The 27,437-nt window shown below is 44.8% G+C and overlaps 1 pseudogene across 1 annotated transcript; it reads left to right on the top strand.

The window, feature by feature from the left end:
* The first annotated feature begins 17,437 nt into the window (after nucleotides 1–17,437).
* LOC122539791 (uncharacterized) lies at nucleotides 17,438–25,621 on the top strand (annotated as a pseudogene). Its single transcript, XR_015752479.1, has 2 exons — nucleotides 17,438–17,848; nucleotides 21,086–25,621. The product of XR_015752479.1 is annotated as an uncharacterized LOC122539791 (transcript).
* The last annotated feature ends 1,816 nt before the right edge of the window (nucleotides 25,622–27,437 follow it).

Genomic DNA, 27,437 nt, shown 5'->3' with positions numbered 1-27,437 from the left:
AGCCATCCTACCAACGCCATTCATAGTTTTATATGCTTCTATCAGGTCACCTCTCTGCTTCCGATGCTCTAGTGAAAGCAATCCAAGTTTGTCCAATCTCTCCTTATAGCCATATAATCCAATCCAAGCACCATCCTGGTAAACCCCTTTTGCATCCTCTCCAAAACCTCCACATCCTTCCTATTGTGTGGTTCCCAGAACTGGACACACGACTCCAAGTATGGCCTAACTCAAGTTTTATACAGCTGCAACATGACTTGCCCAATCTTTATACTCAATACCCTGACCAATGAAGGTAAGCATTCTTTGTCACCTTATCCACTTGTGTAGCTACTTTCAGGGAGCTATGAACTTGTACCCCAAGATCCCTCTGGATATCAATGCTCCTAACCATCCTAACATTTACTGTACATTTTCTACTTGCATTTGACCTTCCAAAATGCATCGTCTTACAGTTGTTTGGATTAAACTCCCCATGTGCCATTTCTCTGCCCAATGTTCTAACTGATCTATATGTATATTCTTTAACAATCTTCCTCACTATCCATAACTCCATAAATTTTCATGTAATTTTCAAATTTACTAATCAAACCACCTACATTTGAATCCAAATCACATACATACACTACAAACAACAGACATCCGAGCACAGATCCTTGCAGAACACCACTGGCCAGACACCTCCAGTCAGAAAAACATTCCTCCATAACTCACCTTTGACTTCTACGACCAAGCCAATTTTTAAATCCAAATTACCAACTCACCATGGATCCCATGTGACATAATCTTCTGGATCAGCCTACCATGAGAGATCTTGCCAAATGCTTTAGTAAAGTCCAAGTAGACAGCATCCACTTCCCATCCTACCCTCGGCAATCATCTTCCTCAAAAAACTCAAATTTATGGAAGACTTCCCATGCACAAAGCCATGCTGCCTATCCTAATAAGTCTACTTTTTTCCAAATGCAAGTAAATCTTGTCCGTAAGAATCTTCTCCAATAATTTCCCACCATTGATATAAGGCTCACTGGTCCTGCACTATCCCTTTGCCCTTCGAAATAAAGAAATAACATTGGTTATTCTCCATTCTTCTGGGATTCAGCCTGCAGCTAAATTGGATACAAAGATCTCTGCTCAAGCCCTCAGCCATCTCCTTCACTTATCCTGGGATAGATCTCATCAGGCCCCGAAGACTTATCTACCTTAATGTTTCTCAAGGAACCCAATACCTCTTCCTCCTTAATATCAACATGCCCTAGAAAATTAACATACACCTCTCTAACCTTAACATCATCCAAGTCCTTCTCCTTGGTGAATACCAATGTGAAGTAGTCATTAAGGACCTCATCTACTTCTTCTGGCAAAAATACTCCCCTTTGTCATTGAGTGGACCTACCCTTTCCCTAGCTACCCTCTTTCCCCCAGTATATGGAGAAAATATCTTTGGATTTTCCTCAATCCTCCTTGCCAAGGACATTTCATATCCCTTTTAACCCTTTCAATTCCTATTTAAGGTTTTTTTTTCAGCTTCCTTTATATTCTTTAAGGGCCTTGTCTGATTTTGGTTTCCTCAACCTTTAAAAATATTTCCTTTCCCTTTTTGACAAAACTTTCAATACCTCTCGTCATCCAGGGTTCCTGCCTGGAATTATTAACAGGTACCATGGGTTGTTCTTTGTGATTTGAGGAAGACTATAAAATGTAGGAGCAGGGGTTAGCCCATTGATGCTGTTCTACCATTCAATGAGATCATGGTTGATTTTGTGGGATACAGGTAAAGCAGTGTTACTTCAGCAATCATAATTGCTTATGTAAGGTAAATGAACTCACACCAGTGTATAACTGTTTCAGCCAAGAGCTGAGTTAACAAGAATGAAAACTATGTGAAGGAAATATATAATTGTTTTTGTATTAGCTAAAATGTGCATACAAGAATGAAATGTGCCTGCAAACAATGGTAGATGTTACAGACAAATAGATAAGGTGTTGTGAGGGGAGATGGGTGTGGGTTAAGCTACATATGCCTGTACAAACAGTTACTGATCGTTCGTCCTCAGTGAGTGGGAAGTCTGGAGGGATGGTGAAAACTCGGCAAGGCTGGGGGCTGGGAGCTGGGAGCTGGTGTGGGTGTGGAGCTGGGAGTGGGGTCGGAGCCAGTACCTGGAGTGGGTGCGATGGTGGGGGGAATGGGGGTGGAGGCATGAGCAGGGGTGGTGTTCCCTTCGGGGTTCTGGGGGGTGGGGATAGTGACAGTGGGGTCTGTGGGGGGCGTGTCAGCAGAATGCAGGTGAGTGGCGTTGGTGGGGTCGGAAGTGGTGGCAGACATGGCAGTAGGGGAGGCGGACGTCACTGAGCGTGTGCCATCAGCGATGATGTGAGGGGCGGAAGTGGCTGTGGGAGTGGCCATGATGGGAGCAGAAGTGACATCATCAATCAGCGTGGGGGTGGTAGCTGCATCAGCCGCATGGCTAATGGCGTTTCTGAGGCCAGGGGAATCTTCTGGAATGTTCGAGGAGCGCTGGTTATGGACGTGGGTAGATAAAAGTTTGTTGTACTTACAGATTTTGATGTTTGAGATGGAATTGAAATACTGTTTGTTGAGAGTATGGATTCTCCTGAGGATGTAGTACAGAGTGGGTCCTTTGCAATTCTGAGAGAGTGTGGCCCTCAGCTGAGGCAGGGCTGACTGTAGAGAGGTTAGGTACCGGCGCATTGCTGCAAGTGTGGAGCGGGGGATCTTGAAGGAGAACTGTTGCTGGTGTTTTTGAATCTGTAGTCTGTACTGTTTGTCCTGTTCGGGTCCAAACTCTGCTGGTTTAAAGGTGGTCCGGAGTCCGTGTGGGATGAGTTGGTTACGGAGGCAGGCACTGAGGAAGCAAATGTGGCTGTGGTACCAAGGTTGTTTCACGACATGATTGAAGAGCTTCAGGGCAGAGGAAATGATCTGGGAGTTGCAGTGGGAGAGGGACTCCCTGAGATTTTTGAAGAGAGAGAAGGAAAACTTCTTCAAGGCAGGCATTCTTGCAAGAGGATTCGCAGTAGGGTTAAAATCAACGAGGTAAAAACAATGACTGCAGATGCTGGAAACCAGATTATGGATCAGTGGTGCTGGAAGAGCACAGCAGTTCAGGCAGCATCTGACGAGCAGCAAAATCGACGTTTCGGGCAAAAGCCCTTCATCAGGAATAAAGACAGAGAGCCTGAAGCGTGGAGAGATAAGCTAGAGGAGGGTGGGGGTGGGGAGAAAGTAGCATAGAGTACAATAGGTGAGTGGGGGAGGAGATGAAGGTGATAGGTCAGGGAGGAGAGGGTGGAGTGGATAGGTGGAAAAGGAGCTGGGCAGGTCGGACAAGTCCGGACAGGTCAAGGGGACAGTGCGGCTGGAAGTTTGAAACTAGGAAGAGGTGGGGGAAGGGGAAATGAGGAAACTGTTGAAGTCCACATTAATGCCCTGGGGTTGAAGTGTTCCGAGGCGGAAGATGAGGCGTTCTTCCTCCAGGCGTCTGGTGGTAAGGGAGCGGCGGTGAAGGAGGCCCAGGACCTCCATGTCCTCGGCATAGTGGGTGGGGGAGTTGAAATGTTGGGCCACGGGGCGGTTTGGTTGATTGGTGCGGGTGTCTCGGAGATGTTCCCTAAAGCGCTCTGCTAGGAGGCGCCCAGTCTCCCCAATGTAGAGGAGACCGCATTGGGAGCAACGGATACAATAAATGATATTAGTGGATGTGCAGGTAAAACTTTGATAGATGTGGAAGGCTCCTTTAGGGCCTTGGATAGAGGTGAGGGGGGAGGTGTGGGCACAGGTTTTACAGTTCCTGGGGTGGCAGGGGAAAGTGCCAGGATGGGAGGGTGGGTCGTGGGGGGCGTGGACCTGACCAGGTAGTCATGGACGGAACGGTCTTTGCGGAAGGCGGAAAGGGGTGGGGAGGGAAATATATCCCTGGTGGTGGGGTCTTTTTGGAGGTGGCGGAAATGTCAGTGGATGATTTGGTTTATGCTGAGGTTTGTAGGGTGGAAGGTGAGCACCAGGGGCGTTCTGTCCTTGTTACGGTTGGAGGGGTGGGATCTGAGGGCGGAGGTGCGGGATGTGGACGAGATGCGTTGGAGGGTATCTTTAACCATGTGGGAAGGGAAATTGCGGTCTCTAAAGAAGGAGGCCATCTGGTGTGTTCTGTGGTAGAACTGGTCCTCCTGGGAGCAGATACGGTGGAGGCGGAGGAATTGGGAGTACGGGATGGCATTTTTGCAAGAGATAGAGTGGGAAGAGGTATAATCCAGGTAGCTGTGGGAGTCGGTGGGTTTGTAAAAAATGTCAGTGTCAAGTCGGTCGTCACTAATGGAGATAGAGAGGTCCAGGAAGGGGAGGGAGGTGTCAGAGATGGTCCAGGTAAATTTAAGGTCAGGGTGGAACGTGTTGGTGAAGTTGATGAATTGCTCAACCTCCTCGCGGGAGGACAAGGTGGCGCCAATGCAGTCATCAATGTAGCGGAGGAAGAGGTGGGGAGTGGTGCCGGTGTAATTACGGAAGATCGACTGTTCTACGTAGCCAACAAAGAGACAGGAATAGCTGGGGCCCATACGTGTGCCCATGGCTACCCCTTTGGTCTGGAGGAAGTGGGAGGATTCAAAGGAGAAATTGTTAAGGGTGAGGACCAGTTCGGCCAAACAAATGAGAGTGTTGGTGGAGGGGTACTGTTGGGGACGTCTGGAGAGGAAAAAACGGAGGGCTTGGAGGCCCTGGTCATGGTGGATGGAGGTGTAGAGGGATTGGATATCCATGGTGAAGATGAGGCGTTGGGGGCCGGGGAAACAGGTCTTTTAACTCTGTGCACAAGCCAAGGTAAGAAAATTGACTTTTAAGTACTGCCTTGGTGGCTGGTATTGAGTTTTAGTAGTTCATCAGGGACTAACGAAGGAACTCAATATGGGCTGTGCCGTGGGTGAGGAAAAAGCCTCCGGGAAAGCAAAAGAAGAAAAAGGCAAGGGGAATGGAGGCAAGGTCCTTTACAACATACCTCCAGAAAGTCCATTGGGCAGGATGTTGTGGAATTGGAAAAATAATACTTGTACAAGGGAAAAAGATGATTAAATATTGTTGCTTTGTATGGACTAAGGAATCCATTCTTCGTCCCGCCGTCTTCTGGCCAAAGTACGGGTCGGACGAAGACTGGGTTTGTAAATATTTGAATTTATATGTCAACGGAAAACAGCCTTACAGTCAGGAGGAATCAGATTATGCTTCAAGTCGGAAGGGCTAGTAGCTGAAGGGCTACTGAGGGTACACTTTGTAACTAAATCATGGCCAGACATCCAGAAAAATATTCAAAAGATAGAGGGGTGAAGCGAGGAGCACCAAGAGGTGTTGTTGCGGGAAGCTCAGAAAGTGTCTGTGAGATATGGTGTGTGAGAGAGAGAACGAAAAGAGTTGTACAGCTGGTAGAAAGTTTAATCCTTTGTGATTTGGTTTGAATGCACATTTGTTTGTTGGTGATTGAATGTTTGCGCTTTATTCCCTGAAGCTTGAGTTCCAGGACTGTTTTGAATCTGATTTCAATTATGGAAATTTAACATGATTTCGTTTAAGGTTAAGGATTCTATAGTGATTATGAAATAAAATGTTTAACTCCTGTTCTTTTTACAGGTCATGACTGCCTTACTATCAGTTTCTAACTAATCTCTTTTTTCCTTACATAAAAGCGATTTATGGAGGAAAGTTCAAGTTTCAGTTCAACATTAGATTGTAATAAAAAAAAATCCTATTGTTAATATCTGACCTTGGATTTGGCCATTGTTCATGCATTGGAAGTTTTTTTTTACTTGAATATACAAATCCTTTTAAGGCAGCTCCGGTTATTTCACGACCTATACCATTGTAATTGAGCAATAACTGGTCAGGACTATTTAAGAAAACTAATTTTGGATTTAAATGAAGGGACTAAAAGTGGGTAATTATAGTGGATTTCAAAGTTGGGAACTGTATGCATTTTACATTTTAAATATTGAATACTGAATAAATGAATGTAAATATATAAATATATTTACAAGTTAGGAACAGGCTTTAAAGTTAGTCAAGCATGAATTGATGAATTGGTATTTGAAGTTATGGGAAGTAAGAAATATTGCAATATTTCTTAAAAATAAATTCTCAAGGTCTAAATAAAACATTGGGTGATGAAGAACGGCCATTAGGTGGACCTAAGGCTGTTCAGTTGGTTAAATCGGGTCAGCAATTGATCTGGCAACGTAACATGAGAAGTGGAAACAAAAGGCAAAAATAATGCTAGCCCACGGCTGATGAGATAATAAAGAAAAGGACAAAACTAAAAGGAGAAAGAAACCGGAATGGTCAGGGAGGAGATGTGAAGGGGTCTGGTGGACAGGAACAAGGATCGAAGTGGAAATCCCCACAGGCGGGATGTTATTACTGTGAAAGGACGGGTCACTTTAAGAGAGAGTGTCCAGATCTGAAAAAGGAAGCAAAGGCAGTACCGTTTATGAACCTTGATGAAAAAAAGAGGTGTCAGGAGTCCTGCCCCCGGGACCCATTAGGAACCCTTGATAAATTTAAAGGTGGGACTTTATAAAGAGGACGTAGTTTTCCTAGTTGATAAGGGGACAGCAAGGTCATCCTTAAATTTTAAGCCGAAGGGAGCGGGAAAGAAAGAGTTAATTAGATTATGGTGACAGTTTTGTGATGAGAGGCACGAAGAATCAGATTTGCGTTCATGGCAAAATACAGCCACCAAATTGGGACTGAAGCAACTGCAAATGGTGCTGTGAAATCGGTTGAGGTTCTTAAAAATGAATGTGCTCGAGCAAAACAATTACAGAAACAGAATGAGAAAGCACAAGTGACTGGTAAACAAACAGAAGTGCGCAATTACAGTTTTAAAAATGTTTTGGTCATTTGTTGCATTTCCACCCAGAATTACAGATAATGATTTTTATATTTATATAATATATAATTAATATTTATAATAAATCTATTGTGTTAGCCTGAATCAATATTAATTGGCAGGATCCCTTCACACAGTCTCAGTGACCTGTATATTGATTCATGGTTAATTTAAAACATGACTGCAGTAATTCATTGTTAATTAAAGAATGGAAAGCTACATTACTGGCTGATGAGGTAACTGAATGTGGGATATAAATGAATTAATGTTATTTCTGCAAGTATAAATTCTGATACAGAACAGGAATGAGAAAATACATATTCAGCAAAAAGAAAGGATATGTTAGCATGAGATGTGAATACAGAACAATGGTGGATATATGGGCAAACAGGAAAGCATCTGTTTCCCCCTTACTCGGAGACACAGGAACGAACCCTAATCAAAGAGGTCAAAGTGGCCTCTGGATGGAAATAGATGCTGATAGAAGAAAAGATATGCCTAATCAATAATCTACAATAGACTGACGTCAAACACCCTTATGGGAGTCAGAGATAAGAGTTTGTCACGGACAAGACAGGATAAACAGAAGTTGTGGGATAAGTCTTAAGGAAATCTGTGACGTAAGCGAAGCAGGGAACAGACAATGGAATAAGGAAAACATATGGGAAAAAACAGTATAAATTGCAAGGGTTTTTTGGGATATACTGTGCATTTTGTCATTGCCTTACCTGGCAATTAGACAAAGCACCCACCTATAGGTGTATAAATAAAACGACGCTGCTGTCAGAAATTTGGTCTCGGACTGAAATTATTAAAGTGAGTGAGCTTTTGTTTCTCACACTAAAGAAGCAGCTCTGAATCCACAGGAAGCGGTGATTTATTCCTTAATACCTACTGTCCCAGGGCCTCGGGAAGCTCCTATCTCGGGCCACTGCCAATCCCAGAACCTAAAGATTTATTCTTAAAGAAGTATATACTGGGCTTGTCCTCCTCTTTGTCTTTCCTCAGGAAACAGAGTTTATTGGCGCAGACTCCGCCCCTTGAATTTGCTGTTCATCTGATTCGACCGGGAGATTGCGTCTTAGTAAAATCATGGACAGGGACTAAATTGCAACCGGACTGGGAAGGGCCGTACCAGGCTCTCTTGACCACTGAATCGGCAATAAGGACGGCGGAGAAAGGCTGGACTCACGACACTCGGATCAAAGGGACCGGTGGAATCCCTGGTTGAAAAAGAAGTCTGGACAGCCAAATCAACGGTAGAACCACTGAAACTTAGACTCAAAAGACTTTAAGTAACTGATTTTTATGCAGACGTGGGATAGATCCTTTTTTGATATATATGGTGTATTGCAAGTTAAATCTCTCGGTCTTCCAATGTTAATGTAGAATGCTGGAGATGCTTAGGGTTATGATACTAGCTCTCTTAGTATTGGGGTTTCGTCAAATATCTCTTGATATGTGTTATTAACAATTCCTGAGTCTGATAATCCGCAGGGAAGAGATGTCGATGCATGCAGCTTAGTAAACTGTGGGGATGTAGGTAATCAAAGACAGCACAGCAGCACAGAGATACATCTTAAGTCCTTTGTGGATGGTCTCGGGGATGGTACTTGGTATAATTGACATGTCACAGTACACCTGGCCCCCTTCCGACCAGCTCTCGATTGTCCCTATAAAGAGCGTAACCCAATATACCTAACGATAAAGAAAACCACATGGCATGAAGAAACTCTAGGGGGGACACTGATGATATACAATTAAATGAAACATTTGGGATAGAAATGAAAGCAAACAGGAAGGATTTCTCGGGCTGTTGTTTTCAAATTAGCGTAGGAAAGGGAAAACAGGCAGAACTACTGGATAATAAGATACAATCTTTCACCCGCCCCGATGACCCTAAAGTGGTAAAAATTATAGAGGTGAAGGACTTGAAACAGAACATCGAAATAGAAACTGGATACTGGGTTGCAAATGCCTGGGTAAAGTATACTGTAAAAAGTCTGAACAAGAGCAATTGCTATGCATGTGCCTCCGATAGGCCAGGGGCCCAGGTGGTTCCCTTTCCGTTCGGGTGGAAGCGAGACAGGAAGGGCATGAAATGTATGATAGCCCTGTGTCAGGATGAGACTGCATGGAATGATAGGAATTGTACCTCCCTATCTCTGATGTTCCCTCCCTCGGAGAAGAAAGATGTAAAAGCACCCTCCTCCCTCCAACGTTTTCAGCTGCAGTCAGAAAACACACGTCGTGTGTGCGAAGACGAGGTACAAATCAGTCTAGAGATTTGGGAGATCTGAAATTATGTACAGAGATTAAGAATGTCACTGACACGGACAAGGGAGGGAACTACTCAGCACTAAAGGTTCCCTGAGCGGATCTGTGGTGGTACTGTGGAGGCAAAATATTGAGACCCACCCAACCTCCAGGTTGGAGAGGGATATGTGCAATTGTACAACTGGCAATTCTATTTACCCTGGCATTTGAGAAGGAAAATGTGAGAAACGAAGCTCACTCACATCAATAATTTCAGTCCGAGGCAAGATCTGAATCAGTAGTATCATTTATTTTGCTCTTGCAAGAGGGGTGTACACTGTCCACAAGGCAGGCACACACACACACCGAATTTAACGAGTACACAATATTTTTGTAATTCGTTTCTCTTCCCTCCTCCCATTGCTCCTCCTTTGTTTACATCTGTTTCTAATCTAAACCCGGCTGTTTATCTCTGAACTCATCCAGCCTTGTCCGTGACAAAATGTTTATCTCTGGCCTCACAAGGCCATTTGACCACCTCCCTCTGTGGTCTTATTGTTATTTATCCTTCTTCACTGCCATCTGTTTCCGTGCTTACCAAATCAATATTTCCTTTTATCCTTCTTCACTCTGAGCTTTATGACCTCTTAATGGTGGTCCTTTTTGTTTGTTTTTGCTGAAGCGGGAAACAGACGCTTGTAACTGTTTGTACAGGCATATCTACCTTAACCCACACCCATCTCCCCTGATAGCCCACACAGAGCCTTGTGATTTTTGCAGAAAGAACAACGTGTACAATTCTTTTCCATACAAAAAGATAGTAGGGAAAAAGGGAAGGAGTAAGAGATAACTGTTAGATATTTCTTTCGATGACAGGATTTATCTCGATTCTATAGGAGTCCCTGGGGGGGGCTACCTGATGAGTTCAAGGCTCGCAACCAGATTGCAGCAGGCTTTGAGTCAGCTCTCTTCTGGTGGGTAACGATTAATGAAAATGTAAATTGGATAAATTATATTTTCTATAATCAGCAATGATTTATAAATTATATCAGAGATGCGGTTAAAGGAAAAATTGCAGAAACAACAATAGAATTTAAAAACAAAAAGGGTGTATGTGTGTGTGATGTTCGGAGGAAGCTGTTAAGAGTCATAGAGTCATAAAGATGTACAGCATGGAAACAGACCCTTCGGTCCAAACTGTCCATGCCGACCAGATATCCCAACACAATCTAGTCCCACCTGCCAGCACCCGGCCCATATCCCTCCAAACCCTTCCTATTCATATACCCATCCAAATGCCTCTTAAATGTTACAATTGTACCAGCCTCCACCACATCCACTGGCAGCTCATTCCATACCCGTACCACCTTCTGTGTGAAAAGGTTGCCCCTTAGGTCTCTTTTCTATCTTTCCCCTCTCACCCTAAACCTATACCGTCTAGTTCTGGACTCCCCGATCCCAAGGAAAAGACTTTGTCTATTTATCCTATCCATGCCCCTCGTAATTTTGTAAACCTCTATAAGGTCACCCCTCAGCCTCCGACGCTCCAGGGAAAACAGCCCCAGCCTGTTCAGCCTCTCTCTATAGCTCAAATCCGCCAACCCTGGCAACATCCTTGTAAATCTTTTCTGAACCCTTTCAAGTTTCAGAACATCTTTCCGATAGGAAGGAGACCAGAATTGCATGCAACATTCCAACAGTGGCCTAACCAATGTCCTGTACAGCTGCAACATGACCTCCCAACTCCTGTATTCAATACTCTGACCAATAAAGGAAAGCATACCAAACGCCTTCTTCACTATCCTATCTACCTGCGACTCCACTTTCAAGGAGCTATGAACCTGCACTCCAAGGTCTCTTTGTTTAGTAACACTCCCTAGGACCTTACTATTAAGTGTATAAGTCCTGCTAAGATTTGCTTTCCCAAAGTGCAGCACCTCGCATTTATCTGAATTAAACTCCATCTGCCACTTCTCAGCCCATTGGCCCATCTGATCCAGATCCCGTTGTAATCTGAGGTAACCCTCTTTGCTGTCCACTACACCTCCAATTTTGGTGTATCTGCAAACTTACTAACTGTACCTCTTATGCTCGCATCCAAATCATTTATGTAAATGACAAAAAGTAGAGGATCCAGCACCGATCCTTGTGGCACTCCACTGGTCACAGGCCTCCAGTCTGAAAATCAACCCTCCACCACCACCCTCTGTCTTCTACCTTTGAGCCAGTTCTGTATCCAAATGGCTTGTTCTCCCTATATTCCATGAGATCTAACCTTGCTAATCAGTCTCCCATGGGGAACCTTGTCGAACGCCTTACGGATGTTCATATAGATCACATCTACTGCTCTGTCCTCATCAATCGTCTTTGCTACTTCTTCAAAAAACTCAATCAAGTTTGTGAGACATGATTTCCTATGCACAAAGCCATGTTGACTATCCCGAATCAGTCCTTGCCTTTCCGAGTACATGTACATCCTGTCCCTCAGGAATCCCAACTTGCCCACCACTGAGGTCAGGCTCACCGGTCTATAGTTCCCTGGTTTGTCTTTACCGCCCTTCTTAAACAGTGGCACCACATTCGCCAACATCCAGTCTTCCGGCACCTCACCTGTGACTATCAATGATACAAATATCTCAGCAAGAGGCCCAGCAATCACTTCTCTAGCTTCCCACAGAGTTCTTGGGTACACCTGATCAGGTCCTGGGAATTTATCCACCTTTAACCGTTTCAAGACATCCAGCACTTCCTCCTCTGTAATCTGGACATTTTGCAAGATGTCACCATCTATTTCCCTACAGTTTATATCTTCCATATCCTTTTCCACAGTAAATACTGATGCCTATTTTCTGTGGCTCCACACAAAGGCCGCCTTGCTAATCCTTGAGGGGCCCTATTCTCTCTCTAGTTACTCTTTTGTCCTTAATATAAAAACCCTTTGGATTCTCCTTATTCTAGTTGCCAAAGCTATCTCATGTGCCCTTTTTGCCCTCCTGATTTCCCTCTTAAGTATACTCCTCCTTCCTTTATACTCTTCTAAGGTTTCACTCGATCTATCCTGTCTCTACCTGACATATTCTTCCCTCTTTTTCTTAACCAAACCCTCAATTTCTTTAGTCATCCAGCATTCCCTATACCTACCAGCCTTCCCTTTCACCCTGACAGGAATATACTTTCTCTGGATTTTTGTTATCTCATTTCTGAAGGCTTCCCATTTTCCAGCCGTCCCTTTACCTGTGAACATCTGCCTCCAATCAGTTTTGAAAGTTCTTGCCTAATACTGTCAAAATTGGTCTTTCTCCAATTTAGAACTTCAACTTTTAGATCTGGTCTATCCTTTTCCATCACGATTTGAAAACGAATAGAATTACGGTCGCTGGCCCCAAAGTGCTCCCCCATTGACACCCCAGTCACCGTCCTGCCTTATTTCCCTTTCTTATTTCTCAGTTCCACCCAAATAACTTCCCTGGATGAATTTCCAGGAATATCCTCCCTCAGCATAGCCGTAATGCTATCCCTTATCAAAAATGCCACACCCCTCCTCTCTTGCCTCCCTTTCTATCCTTCCTGTAACATTTGTGTCCTGGAACATTAAGCTGCCAGTCCTGCTCATCCCTGAGCCATGTTTCTGTAATTGCTATGATATCCCAGTCCCATGTTCCTAACCATGCCCTGAGTTCATCAGCCTTCCCTGTTAGGCCCCTTGTATTGAAATAAATGCAGTTTAATTTATTAGTCTAACTTGTCCTTGCTTGCCCTGACTGTTTGACTCACTTCCGTTCTCAACTGTACCTGTCTCAGATCGATCTCTTTCCTCACTATCTCCCTGGGTCCCACCTTACTAGTTTAAATTCTCCCAAGCAGTTCTCGCAAATCTCCCTGTCAGTATATTAGTCCCCTTCCAATTTCGGTGCAATCCGTCCTTCTTGTACAGGTCACTTCTACCCCAAAAGAGATTCCAACAATCCAAAAATGTGAATCCTTCTCCCATACACCAGCTCCTCAGCCATGCATTCATCTGCTCTATCCTTCTATTCCTGCCCTCACTAGCTCATAGCACTGGGAGTAATCCAGATATTACTACCCTTGAGGACCTCCTTTTTAAATTTCTGCCTAACTCTCTGTAATCTCCCTTCAGAATCTCAACCTTTTCCCTTCCTATATTGTTGGTTCCAATGTGGACAATGACCTCTTGCTGGCCCTCTCCCCCATGAAAACCGTCTCCGAGACATCCTTGATCCTGGCACCAGAAAAACAATACACCATTCTGCTTTTTCTCTGCTGGCCACAGAAACGTCTGTCTGTACCTCTGACTACAGAATCCCCTAACACAGTTGATCTCTTGGAAGCTGACGTACCCCTCGTTGCATCACAGCCAGTCTCAATACCAGAATCCATCATCCCCTACATTTTCCAAAACAGCATACCTGTTTGAAATGGGTATATCCACAAAAGACTCCTGCCCTAGGCGCCTACCTCTCTTACCCTTCCTGGAGTTAACCCATCTATGTGACTGTATCTGAGACTTTCCCCCCCTTCCTATAACTGCCATCCACCACATACTGTTGCTGTTGCAAATTCCTCATTGCTTCTATCTGTCTCTCCAACTGATCCATTCAATCTGATAAGATTCGCATCCAACAGCATTTATGGCAGATATAATCCGCAGTAACCCTTAAACTCTCTTTAAACTCCCACATCTGACAAGAATTACATATCACTGCAAAGGCCATTTTTGCTCCTTCACAATCTACAGACCCAGAAAATAACACCGTCCTATTCCTCTACAAAACACTGCCCCAGGTTAAATTAAGAGCTATGGCTTATATTTTAAGTTTAATCAAGAGACTTATCTCCAAAAACATTTAGTCAAGAAAGAACTACTGTACTCACTAATACAGCCTTTCTCTTGGATAGACTTAAAACAACAATTAACTTATCTGATTCGGTGTTGCGAACTTTGCCCAAACTGGATCCTCCAAGATTAGTTGTGAAACTCACAATTTTCCCAGATGCACTCCGTTGTACCTTTATTCCTAATAACACTGCGCCTGATGGTTCAATTACTCGGGCCTTGAGAGGATTGACTATCTGAGCAGAGGAACTGGCTGAGAATTCAGGAGTAGACACATCTCTCACGGAATCATAGTTTGGAAAATGGAAGGGGGTGGTGGTCTCCATTGATAGTAGTAGCCGGGGTATTGGTAGCCATTGGCTGTTGCATCATACCCTGTATACGAGGGCACACCCAAAGACTGATTGAGACAGCCTTAATGAAACAAATGCCCCTAAAGAGCAATCTGAGAGAAGGGATCTACCTGTTAAACAGTGAAGGAATGAGTGACCTCGGGGAGATTTCCAAAATAAATGAAATTTCGGGAAAGATGCTTGTCAATTTGGAAGTGACATATAAGAAAAATGCAGATGATAACAAATGATAATTAAAGAAAAAGGGGGAAATTGTGGGATATAGGTAAAGTAGTGTTACTTCTGCAATCATAATTGTTTATGCAAGGTAAATGACCTCACACCAGTGTATAATTGTTTCAGCCAAGAGCTGAGTTAACAAGAATGAAAACTATGTGAAGGAAATATATAATTGCTTTTGCATTAGCTAAAATGTGCATACAAGAATGAAATGTGCCTGCAAACGATGGTAGATGTTACAGACAAATAGATAAGGTGCTGTGAGGGGAGATGGGTGTAGGTTAAGCTAGATATGCCTGTACAAATAGTTATAAGCATCTATTTCCCGCTTCAGAAAAAACAAACAAAAAGGACCACCATTAAGAGGTCATAAAGCTCGGAGTGAATAAAAGATAAAAGGAAATATCGCTTTGGTAAGCACGGAAACAGATGGCAGTGAAGAAGAATAAATAACAATAAGACCACAGAGGGAGGTGGTCAAACGGCCTTGTGAGGCCAGAGATAAACATTTTGTCACAGACAAGGCTGGATGAGTTCAGAGATAAACAGCTGGGTTTAGATTAGAAACAGATGTAGCTGAAAATGTGTTGCTGGAAAAGCGCAGCAGGTCAGGCAGCATCCAAAGAACAGGAGAATCGATGTTTCAGGCATAAGCCCTTCTTCAGGAATGAGGAAAGTTTGTCCAGCAGGCTCAGATAAAAGGTAGGGAGGAGGGACTTGGGGGAGGGGCTTTGGAAATGCAATAGGTGGAGGGAGGTCAAGGTGAGGGTGATAGGCCGGAGTGGGGTGGGGGCGGAGAGGTCAGGAAGATGATTGCAGGTTAGGAAGGCGGTGCTGAGTTCGAGGGATTTGACTGAGACAAGGTGGGGGGAGGGGAAATGAGGCAACTGGAAAAATCCGAGTTCATCCCTTGTGGTTGGAGGGTTCCCAGGCAGAAGATGAGGCGCTCTTCCTCCAACCGTCGTGTTGCCATGGTCTGGCAATGGAGGAGTCCAAGGACCTGCATGTCCTTGGTGGAGTGGGAGGGGGAGTTAAAGTGTTGGGCTACGGGGTGGTTGGGTTGGTTGGTCCGGGTGTCCCAGAGGTGTTCTCTGAAACGTTCCGCAAGTAGGCGGCCTGTCTCCCCAATATAGAGGAGGCCACATCGGGGGCAGCGGATGCAATAGATGATGTGTGTGGAGGTGCAGGTGATGCTGCCTGACCTGCTGCGCTTTTCCAGCAACACATTTTCAGCTCTGATCTCCAGCATCTGCAGTCCTCACTTTCTCCTAGAAACAGATGTAAACAAGGGAAGAGCAATGGGAGGAGGGATGAGAAACGAATTACATAAATATTGTGTTCTTGTTAAATTCGGTGTGTGTGTGTGTGTGTGGACACCACACCCCTCTTGCAGGAGCCTAATAAACGATACGACTGATTCAGATCTTGTCTCGGACTGAAATTGTTGATGTGAGTGAGCTTCGTTTCTCACAATTTTGAGTGATAAATATTAACCTGGATACCAGGGATAATATTTTCTCTAAAATAACGTAGTGGGATTGTTTTCAGCCAAGAGGACAGAGTTGGCCTCAAGTTAATGACTCATCCAAAAAAAAAACTCACATCTCCACAGTACAGGAATGAGCTTTAAATCTGTGATACTGCATTCAGAGATTCAAACCCACACCTTCCAGAAATCCAATGTATGAGCTACCAGCTGAGCTCCATCTCAGAATTTTGAAAGCAAATTGAGAAATCATAAAAAACACAATATCTAAAAACAGATGAAACCTTCAGGAACATTAAATAGACTTTAACAGAATGACCCCTTTGCTACCAATAACCTAGATCAATCTCCATTAAAGTATCTGTTCCTCACACTGGAGAAAGCAGACAGATAGCTGAGGGCCATGTTCCTGGATTCCATTCTCTTGTGCAGTTTCCCCATGTGTGTAACTGTGCAGAATTCAATCAATGATTATATCAAAGACCAGATCTAATACTCTATAAACAGGTGTGAACTTTAAGTAAGTATTTGCAACCATGTCCTCAGAAGACTACCAAGGTCGCTGGGCCAGTGTGGAGTCTTTGGGCCGAATGGCCTGCTTCCATACTGTAGGGATTCTATGAAGGGAAGGGACTTTTGCAAAGTGTGCTCTGCTCCTCTTCAGCTGCAGGGCAGCGCAGGCGCAGTGCGGGCCAGCCGGCCGTTCAGAGCAGGCGCAGTACGGGCCACACGACAGGCCGGCCGTCCAGAGCAGGCGCAGTGCAGGGGCCGCGAGGAGCCTCGCCCCGCCCCGCCCTTCGCCCCGCCCCGCCCCGCCCTTCGCCCCGCCCCGCCCCGCCCTTCGCCCCGCCCTCTCCACGCCCCTCGCCGTTTGTTACGTCAGAACGCGGAAGTGGCCCTGTCAGTTTCACTGGACAACTCGTCCTGGGATGGAGATGAAGGTGAATGGGAATGGGAGTGGGAGTGGGAGAAAAGGGAAAAGGAATGGGGAAAGGGGAAGGGGGGGAAATGGGAAATGTGTTCACTTACAGCAACTGGAGTGAATCCAGGGAGGGAGCAGACTCTGCACACTCAGGTATGTGTTGTGAGGGGCAATTGCAAAGGTTGTTAGGTGGTATGGTGGCACAGTGGTTAGCCCTGCGGCCTCACAGCCCCAGAGACCTGGGTTCACATTCCCACCTCAGCCAACTGTCTCTGTGGAGTTTGCACATTCTCCCGTGTCTGTGGAAAAAAAATGTGCAGGTTAGGTGAATTGACCATGCTAAAATTGTTAGGTGAAGGGGTAAATGAAGAGTCTGGGTGGGTTGCACTTCAGAGGGTCGGTGTGGACTTGTTGGGCCGAAGAGCTGTATAGCTAATAGAAAGTTTCCACACCATCAATCTAATCTAAAAATCAGTAAGTTAAGCTAGATATACTTGTGCAAGCAGCAGTTTCCTGCTTCTGCAAAAACAAAAAAACACAATCAGTGTGGAAATGTTGCTTTAGGAAGCAGCTGGCAGTGAAAGAGGATATACCCGAACAATAGACCACAGAGGGACTAATGATGGAACTCAATATGGGCTGTGCCGAGGGGAAGGAAAAAGCCTCTGGAAAGGAAAGGGGAATGGAGGCGGGATCCCTGATAACATTCCTCCAGAAAGTCTGTTGGGCAGGATGTTGGGGAATTGAAAAAATAATACTTGTACCAAGAGAAAAGATGATTAAATACTGTTGCTTTGTACGGACTAAGGAATCCATTCTTCATCCCGTTGTCTCTGGCCAAAGTACGGGTCAGACGAAGACTGGGTTTGTAAATATTTGAATTTATATGTCAACGGAAAACAGCCTTACAGTCAGGAGGAATCAGATTATGCTTCAAGTCAGAAGGGCTAGTAGCTGAAGGGCTACTGAGGGTACACTTTGTAACTAAATCATGGCCAGACATCCAGAAAAGTATTCAAAAGACAGAGGGGTGAAGCGAGAAGCCTCTGGAGGAGTGGTTGTGGGAAGCCCAAAAAGTGTCTAAGAGATACGTTGTGTGTGTGTGAAAGAGAGAGACCGAGAGAAAGAGCTGTACAGCGGGTAGAACGTTTAACCCTTTGTGATTTGGTTTGAATGCATATTTGTTTGTTGGTGATTGAATGTTTGTGCTTTGTTCCCTGGAGCTTGAGTTCCAGGACTGTTTTGAATCTGATTTCTATTATGGAAATTTAACATGATTTCTTTTAAGGTTAAGGATTCTACAGTGATTATGAAATAAAATGTTTAACTCCTGTTCTTTTTACAGGTCATGACTGCCTTACTATCAGTTTCTAACTAATCTCTTTTTTTCCTTGCATAAAGCGATTTATGGAGGACAGTTCAAGTTTCAGTTCAACATTAGATTGTAATAAAAAACAATCCTATGGTTAATATCTGACCTTGGAGTCGGCCATTGTTCATGCATTGGAAGTTTTTTTTTACTTGAATATACAAATCCTTTTAAGGCAGCTCCGGTTATTTCACAACCTATAGCATTGTAATTGAGCAATGATTGGTCAGGACTATTTAAGAAAACTAATTTTGGATTTAAATGAAGGGACTAAAACTGGGTAATTATAGTGGATTTCAAAGTATGCATTTTACATTTTAAATATTAAAATACTGAATAAATAATTTATAATATATCAAAATATAATTACAAGTAAGGTTCCAAAATGTATGGTTAGGAACAGGCTTTAAAGTTAGACAAGCATAAATTGATGAATTGGTATTTGAAGTTATAGGGAGCAAGAAATATTGCAATATTTCTTTTAAAAAATTCTCAAGGTCTAAATAAAACATTGGGTGATGAAGAATTGCCATTAGGTGGCCCTAAGGCTGTTCAGTTGGTTAAATCGGGTCAACAATTGATCTGGCAACGTAACATGAGAAGTGGAAACAAAAGGCAAAAATAATGCTAGCCCACGGCTGATGAGATAATTAAGAAAAGGACAAAACTAAAAGGAGAAGGAAACCGGAATGGTCAGGGAGGAGATGTTAAGGGGTCTGGTGGACAGGAACAAGGATCGAAGTGGAAATCCCCACAGGCGGGATGTTATTACTGTGAAAGGACGGGTCACTTTAAGAGAGAGTGTCCAGATCTGAAAAAGGAAGTGAAGACAGTACAGTTTATGAACCTTGATGAAAAATAGGGGTGTCAGGAGTTCCTGCCCCCGGGACCCACCAGGAACCCTTGATAAATTTAAAGGTGGGTCCTTACAAAGAGGACGTACTTTTCCTAGTTGATACGGGGACAGCAAGGTCATCCTTAAAATTTAAGCCGAAGGGAGCGGGAAAGAAAGAGTTAATTAGATTATGGTGACAGTTTTGTGACGAGAGGCACGAAGAATCAGTTTTGCACTCATGACAAGATACTGCCACCAAATTGGGATTGAATTAATTGCAAATGGTGCTATGAAATCTGTTGAGTTTCTTAAAAAATGAATGTGCTCGAGCAAAACAATTACAGAAACAGAATGAGAAAGCACAAGTGACTGGTAAACAAACAGAACTGCGCAATTACAGTTTTTAAAATGTTTTAGTCACTTGTCGCGTTTCGACCCAGAAATACAGATAATGATTTTTATATTTATATAATATATAATTAATATTTATAATAAATCTATTGCGTTAGCCTGAATCAATATTAATTGGCAGGATTCCTTCACACATTCTCAGTGACCTGTCATATTGATTCATGGTTAATTTAAAACATGACTGCATTAATTCATTGTTAATTAAAGAATGGAAAGCTACATTACTGGCTGATGAGGTAATTAAAGAAGCAGCTCTGGATACACAGGGAGTGGTGTAATACCTGCAATTCCAGATCTTCAGGGTACCCCATTGTTTACTGCAAAGGGGGAAAAGGAACTAAAAAATTTAGGAGTGCAAAGACAGCGGATGGGCGTTGGATGTTACCCGATGGGAGGGAAATGATGAATAAAGAGATGATGTGGGAAATTGAGTCATGGGGTGAACAGACAAGGACTTTTCCCTGGGATGGAGGAGTCCCAGAACTAAAAGGCAATCGGTTCAGGGGGAGGGGGAGGAAAGATTAAAAGGGACCTAAGGGGCAACTTTTTCAAGCAGAGGATAGTGCGTGTAAGGAATGAGCTACCAAAGGAAGTGGTGGATCTGGTACAATTATGACATTTTAAAAGGCATCTGGATAGTTATCTGAATAGGAAGGGTTTAGAAGGAAGAGTGTGGTGCTGGAAAAGCACTGCAAGCCAGGCAGCATCTGAGGAGCAGGAAGATCGATGTTTTGGGTAAAAGCCCTTCACCACGAATTGGCTTTTGCCTGAAACGTCGATTTTCCTGCAGCTTGGATGCTGCCTGACCTGCAGTGCTTTTCCAGCACCACACTCTTGACTCTAATTTCCAGTATCTGCAGTGCTCACTTTCACCAGGGTTTAGAGGGATATGGGCAAAGTGCTGGTAAATCGGACTAGATTAGGTTAGGATTTCTGGTCGACATGGACGAGATGGACTGAAGGGTCTGTTTCTGTGCTGTATCTCAATGACTCTGGCTTACCACTGACGATTGCAATATCTGTTTGTTCAGTTTCCCTCTGGTTGTCGGTGTCAATGCCCTGATGTTTCATTCCCACCACAACATCTCTCCTTCCCCCCCGCCCCCCCCACCACACTCCACACTAACCATTTTGTGTCTGGTTGCTTCTCAAGAAGCTGCATTGCAGGTTACTCCTGAATTTTCTTACTCTTTCGATTCCCAAAATCACTCTCAGCAGTATCCCAATGTCGTGAAAGATATTAACTTGCAGGTGGAGTTATCCAAAATTCAAAGTCTTGATGTTTTTGCTTTTCTGCCCCTGTGAGATCCTGAATCAGTACCTTCAGGAGAATTAGTTAGAGCGTAGTGAGAACAGAGAGAGAGACATGGTACTTTCAATTTTGTGGAATGACAGAAGAAAAGAATAGTCTGCAGAAAGTAGAATTGCTTGGTTCTGAATTTCACCCTGGACTGACAGTAATGACTTTTGTAATATCATTTTACAGCGTATTTGACGATCTGAAGACAGAAGTTTCAAAATTAACAGGTGAAGGCTTATGCCTGAAACACTGATTCTCCTGCTCTTCGAAGTCTGCCTGACCTGCTGTGCTTTTCCAGCGTTGCACTTTTCGACTGTTGACTCTCCAGCGTCTGAGATCCTCACTTTCACGTCAATGTCTGACAGTCACTCAATGCATTGGGACCGCAACAGTTTTCGACTATGATTCTGTGAGGAGAAATCTTTTTGCTTCATGCTCCAGTACGTTTTCAGCTTCCGTGGGACTGAATGAGAGACTCTGCTGTTGTAGTGCACTGAGCGTGGAGCCTGAAACAGTCGTACGGCCTGGAAAGAGTGGGAAGGGCCTGTACACTAGATTGTGTGTGGCTGAGGTTTCAGCCATGGGGAAACCCGAGGGATCCTGCCCCGTGGAGAAACCGTGGAAGTGTGACGATTGCGGGAAAGGCTTCTGTGCCCCGTCTACCCTGGAGACTCATCGGCGCAGTCACACCGGGGAGAGGCCGTTCCCTTGCCCCGAGTGTGGGAAGGCCTTTGTCAAATCCTCCTCCCTGCTGACGCACCAGCGGATCCACACGGGGGAGAGACCATTCTCCTGCCCCAAGTGCAAGAAGGCCTTTAGGCAGGCCTCTCAACTCCAGATGCACTGGCGAGTCCACACGGGTGAGAAGCCATTCTCCTGCCTCAAGTGTGGAAAGGCCTTTGCTCAGCCCTCCGCCCTGCTGACGCACCAGCGGATCCACACTGGGGAGAGGCCGTTCTCCTGCTCCGAGTGTGGGAAGGCCTTTGTCAAATCCTCCTCCCTGCTGACGCACCAGCGGATCCACACCGGGGAGAAGCCGTTCTCCTGCCCCGAGTGTGGGAAGGCCTTCGCTATCTCCTCCACCCTGCTGATGCACCAGCGGATCCACACCGGGGAGAGGCCCTTCCCCTGCCCCGAGTGTGGGAAGGCCTTCGCTTTCTCCTTCGCCCTGCTGATGCACCAGCGGATCCACACCGGGGAGAGGCCCTTCAGCTGCCCCGTGTGTGGGAAGGCCTTCACCCAGTCCTCCCATCTACAGGCCCACCAGCGGATCCACACCGGTGAGAGGCCCTTTCCCTGCCCCGAGTGTGGGAAGGCTTTTGCCCGGTCCTCCCATCTACAGGCCCACCAGCGGATCCACACCGGAGAGAGGCCCTTCAGCTGCCCCGAGTGTGGGAAGGCCTTCGCTTTCTCCTCTGCCCTGCTGACGCACCAGCGGATCCACACCGGGGAGAGGCCCTTCCCCTGCCCCGAGTGTGGGAAGGCCTTCGCCCAGTTCTCCCAACTACAGGCCCACCAGCGGATCCACACCGGAGAGAGGCCCTTCAGCTGCTCCGAGTGTGGGAAGGCCTTCACCCAGTTCTCCCAACTACAGGCTCACCAGCGGATCCACACCAGGGAGAGGCCCTTCCCCTGACCCGAGTGTGGGAAGGCCTTCACTTTCTCCTCTGCCCTGCTGATGCACCAGCGGATCCACACTGGGGAGAGGCCTTTCAGCTGCCCCAAGTGTGGGAAGGCCTTCACCCGTTTTGCCCATCTACAGACCCACCAGCAGATCCACACCGGGGAGAGGCCCTTCCCCTGCCCCGAGTGTGGGAAGGCCTTCACCCAGTTCTCCCAACTACAGACCCACCAGCAAGTCCACACCAGTGAGAAGCCCTTCAGCTGCCCTGAGTGTGGGAAGGCTTTCACCCGGTCCTCCAATCTACAGGCCCACCAGCGGATCCACACTGGGGAGAGGCCCTTCAGCTGCCCCGAGTGTGGGAAGGTCTTCAGTAATTCCTCCTCCCTGATGGGGCACCAGCAGGTTCACATGGGGGGAAGTGGCCCTTCAGCTGCCCTGAGTGAGGGAAGGCCTTCAGCGATTTCCCACTGGGGAGAGGCCATTCACCTAACCTGAGTGTTGGCAGAGCTTCACATTGTCCTGCAACTGTGGAGGCAGCCAGCAGGGGCACCAGCGCTCCCAACAAAAGGATTCCGTTGGTGATGCTGCTGTGGGTCACCCCCAGGACAGAACCTCCTGCCCTTCTGACAGTGGGTGCAGTGGGAGAGCTGGTGGGCATTCTTTGTTTTCTGCTGGACTGCAACCCCCGCCCCCCCCAATGGCACAGTGGCTCAGGGGTGACATGGTGGCTCACTAGTTAGTCCCGCTGCCTTATGGCACCAGGGACCCAGGTTCAATTCCACCATTGGGCGACTGTCTGTGTGGAGTTTGCACACTCTCATATCTGTGTGGGTTTCCTCTGGGTGCTCTGTTTTCTCCCACAGTCCAAAAATGTGTAGGTTTAGCATTTGGCCACGCTAAATTATCCATAGTGTTCAGGGATGTGTAGGTAAGGTGCATTAGTCAGGGGGAAATGTAGATTAATATGGTAGGAAAATGGGTCTGGGTGGTTTGCTGTTTGGAGGGTTGGTGTGGACTTGTTGGGCCGAATGGCCTGTTTCCACACTGTCAGCAGCCTATGATTCTACCTCCTCCTGATAAAGGGTATTAATTCATTTCCTATGTCAACAAGCCTGTCAAGGTAAACTGTGGCCACCAGGTGACACCATAGGTCAATTTGATTTGGTAGTGCAATCACTCCACCACAACACGTAGGACTTTGGACAGAAAATAGAATTCCCTTTCTTACAGATTAATGCCAGTTCTTATAGGCTGCCACCTCACGTCACCAAGAATGAGTGTGCATCTGAATAATTCTCCATCCTCAAAAAATAATTGGTTCTATTTGAAGCCAACTGGCAGTCCAGTCTGCTTCATGTAAATCAGGTCAGATGGAAAGGTAAAATTAACTCTTTCAACAGAAATCGCCCAAAACAATTACAAGTTAGAAAGCAAGGCATTCTTGAGGTGGCTACTACAGTGTTTTTATTTCAAATTATTGGATACCATACTGACTGTTGCTAACATGTTGCTTGAAATTCACTCTTTTATTGTACTTGGGAAGTTAAGTGACAATTAATATTTGTATTGAAGGATCTTGATATGTTATCATTATGATTGAGAAATTTGGGTTCTAAAGTGGACAGACAATGCATAGCTTTAATTGTGAAGTGCATATCTACATTGTGTACATTTGTAGGATGTTTTAGGTTAATTTTGAATTCTGAGTGATGTTATGTAATTGAATGTGTTTACAGGTGTTGTGAAACTTCCTTGCCCTCTTTTTTTCCAGGATAGGGGAGTTCAAAACTAGAGGGGATGGTTTAAGGTGAGAGGAGAAAGATTTAAGAGACCTGAGGGGCAATGTTTTCATGCGGAGGGTATCGAGTGTTTGGAATGTGCTGCCAGAGGAAATGGTGGAGGCTGGTACAATTACAACATTTTAAAAGGCATTTGGATGGATATGTGAATAGGAAAGGTTTAGAGGGATATGGGCCAAATGCTGGGACTAGATTAATTTCGGATATCTGGTCGGCATGGACAAGTTGGACCAAAGGATCTGTTTCAGTGCTGTATATTTCTGACTCGAAGTCAGGCTTTGAAGAAACCCAGGGAATGACCAGTTCAGTGCTTTTGAGAAAAAGAGAAGAGGTTGATAAAAATATCAGGATATCGTCTCACCATGATGTGTCATATGACACAAGGAGACAGATACAAAGCAGTTTCCTCTTGGAGAGAGACAGCCATTCAAAATTTCTTTGTGTGTGTGTGTGGGGGGGGGGGGGAGGTTTCAGAGATAATGCTCTGTATCAGCACCAGATCAGCTTAGCAGTCTCCAGAACTGTTAGGGCAGGAGAAATAAGTTCTAAAAAGCTACAGAAACATAAGGCTTTGGAAGAGGATTTGAAGGAACCCTTGTTAAGAAATACATCAGCTATGTTAGCCATTTGTTTAAGGGTCTCATGTAGAGGCATTAATACTAAAGATTTGCCAGAAAGCAAACAAGTCCAGTCCTGCCAACTGAACAAACATCTCTGATGTGGAAACAGGTGAACCTTCACTAAAGGTTATTATTGAGGGAAAATGGGTTGAATCTTTGTTCTGATATATGTATTATACTTATGCTGTTCAGAATTGTTTGTTTTTTTTTGCTTTTGTGTCTAATAAATGTGAAGCTTTTGTTAAAATACATTTGAAGCCTCTTGCAAAAGTTTCAGTGACTGGCAAATTGCAAAAACAAAACTTTGGAATTGTCACTTCCGTTCGAAGATCTAAATTCGACTGACTTTCCTTCTGAAACAAAGTTCGATTGAAAGATTTCCCTCAGTTCTGTGGGTGTCAGAAGTAGGATCTCAGCAACGGAAGTCAACTGAACCATAAAAGGTCTTCCTTTGCCTTGACCTTTTGAGTTTAAACTCTGGATACATTATTCTTCAAATTTCTCTTTAAAAAACCCTATCACCTCTGCAGTTTTGCCTTATCTTGTCTATTGTGAGACTGTCTATGTTGGGATTAAGGGGCAATAGCTTAATTCTGCATAGTAGCCCAGTTGTTAACCAGTTTTGACACTTACTGTAAGAATATGTTTGATTATAATAAACAAGTTATTATAAGGAAAACCTGGTTATAATGTATTTTATTCTGAATAATAATAAAGAGAAGCATATGGACTAATTTGATGATTAATTAAAATTAGTGGGCGGCACGGTGGCACAGTGGTTAGCACTGCTGCCTCACAGCGCCAGAGACCCGGGTTCAATTCCCGCCTCAGGCGACTGACTGTGTGGAGTTTGCACGTTCTCCCTGTTTCTGCGTGGGTTTCCTCCGGGTGCTCCGGTTTCCTCCCACCATCCAAAGATGTGCAGGGTCAGGTGAATTGGCCATGCTAAATTGCCTGTAGTGTTAGGTAAGGGGTAAACGCAGGGGAATGGGTGGGTTTCGCTTCAGCGTGTCGGTGTGGACTTGTTGGGCCGAAGGGCCTGTTTCCACACTGTAATCTAAATTCTAAATTCTAAAAAATTCTAAATCTAAAAGATTTACTCAGTTGGTACGACTGTGAAGCTTGATTACAACCAGACTCCCATCAGAGACATTACGACTGTTCACCTTAACCATTCCTCATGGCAACAAGTTCACTTTCTAACCAGTTTCTGGACATTTATTCCACATTCTCTGCTTGCTTAATCAGTGACTATTTTACATTTATGGCTACTAATGTGAGGTGGCACGATGGCTCAGTGTTGAACACTGCTGCCTCACAGCACCAGGGACCCAGGTTCAATTCCAGCCTTGGGCGACTTTGCAAACTCCACCCAGACAGTCTCCCCACATCTGCGTGGGTTCCCTGTAGGTGCTCTGGTTTCCTTCCACAGTCCAAAGATGTGCAGGTTAGGTGAATTGGCTATGCTAAATTGTCCAGAGTGTTCAGGGATGTGTAGTTAGATGCATTAGTCAGGGGGAAATGTAGAGTAATAGGGAAGGGTAATGGGTCTGGGTGGGTAACTGTTCAGAGGGTCGGTGTGGACTTGTTGGGCCAAAGGGACCTGTTTCCACACTGTGGGGATTCTATGCATCATTGGATTGGCTGAGTGCCACAGCAGAATGGGCTGGAGGCCTGCAGCAGGAGTGACTAATGGGCCGGAGGCCTGGAGCAGGGATGACCAATGGGCTGGAGGCCCGAGAGGAGCAGGGATGCTTGTTGGACTGGGGACCAGTGCGGGTGATCAGCGGCTTGTGAGCCCAGTCAGACCACGAGTGGAAGCCCCCAGCGTTGATCTACTGCAGGCTGTTTATAGAAAGACGGTAATGTTTATATTTTTAACTTTAGTTCATATTTTTCTAACTTATTCTATGAATACTGCAAAATAATGTAACCTTTTTTTAAAATAATCTCTTTTGAAACCTAAGATTTGTACTGAGGCACCTTGTCCCAAGATGGCACCATTTGAGTGACATTGTAAACTTTTAACTGTATGCAATTCTATTTTATTAACTCATGTGACTTCTGTTGTGGATTCTGTTATGATTGGAGTTAGACTGTAGTTATCTCAAGAAGGATCACAAGACACATTTGTAATTCGCTTAATATTTTCCCCAGGATGAAGAGAAACCCAGGGACAATAGTTTCACAGGAGGCATCAATAGTTCTTTCCTGTCTCAGCAAACCTAAGAATAGGAACCATTCAAGTTAACAACTGAGAAAGTTAATAACTTAAGTACCTCGGCTAAAGTGATGGATAATACATTAGACAAGCATGTTACAACATTTTGGGATAGATTTAGATTTAAACTTATTTAATATTGTCACTTGTATCTACAATGAAATCCGTTTTTAGTTCTGCATTGTGTATAAGTCTAGCTGGGAACAATTATATTGTGGAGTAATCTCAGGAGAACCTCCAACCACCATTCTCAGGTGAAGTAACTGAACAGCAC

The sequence above is a fragment of the Chiloscyllium plagiosum genome, unplaced genomic scaffold (genome assembly GCF_037043375.1).
Source record: "Chiloscyllium plagiosum isolate Xiang-an unplaced genomic scaffold, Cpla_swu_hap1 HiC_scaffold_32, whole genome shotgun sequence".
Lineage (NCBI taxonomy): Eukaryota > Metazoa > Chordata > Chondrichthyes > Orectolobiformes > Hemiscylliidae > Chiloscyllium > Chiloscyllium plagiosum.
This window is presented reverse-complemented; position numbering and strand designations above follow the sequence as displayed.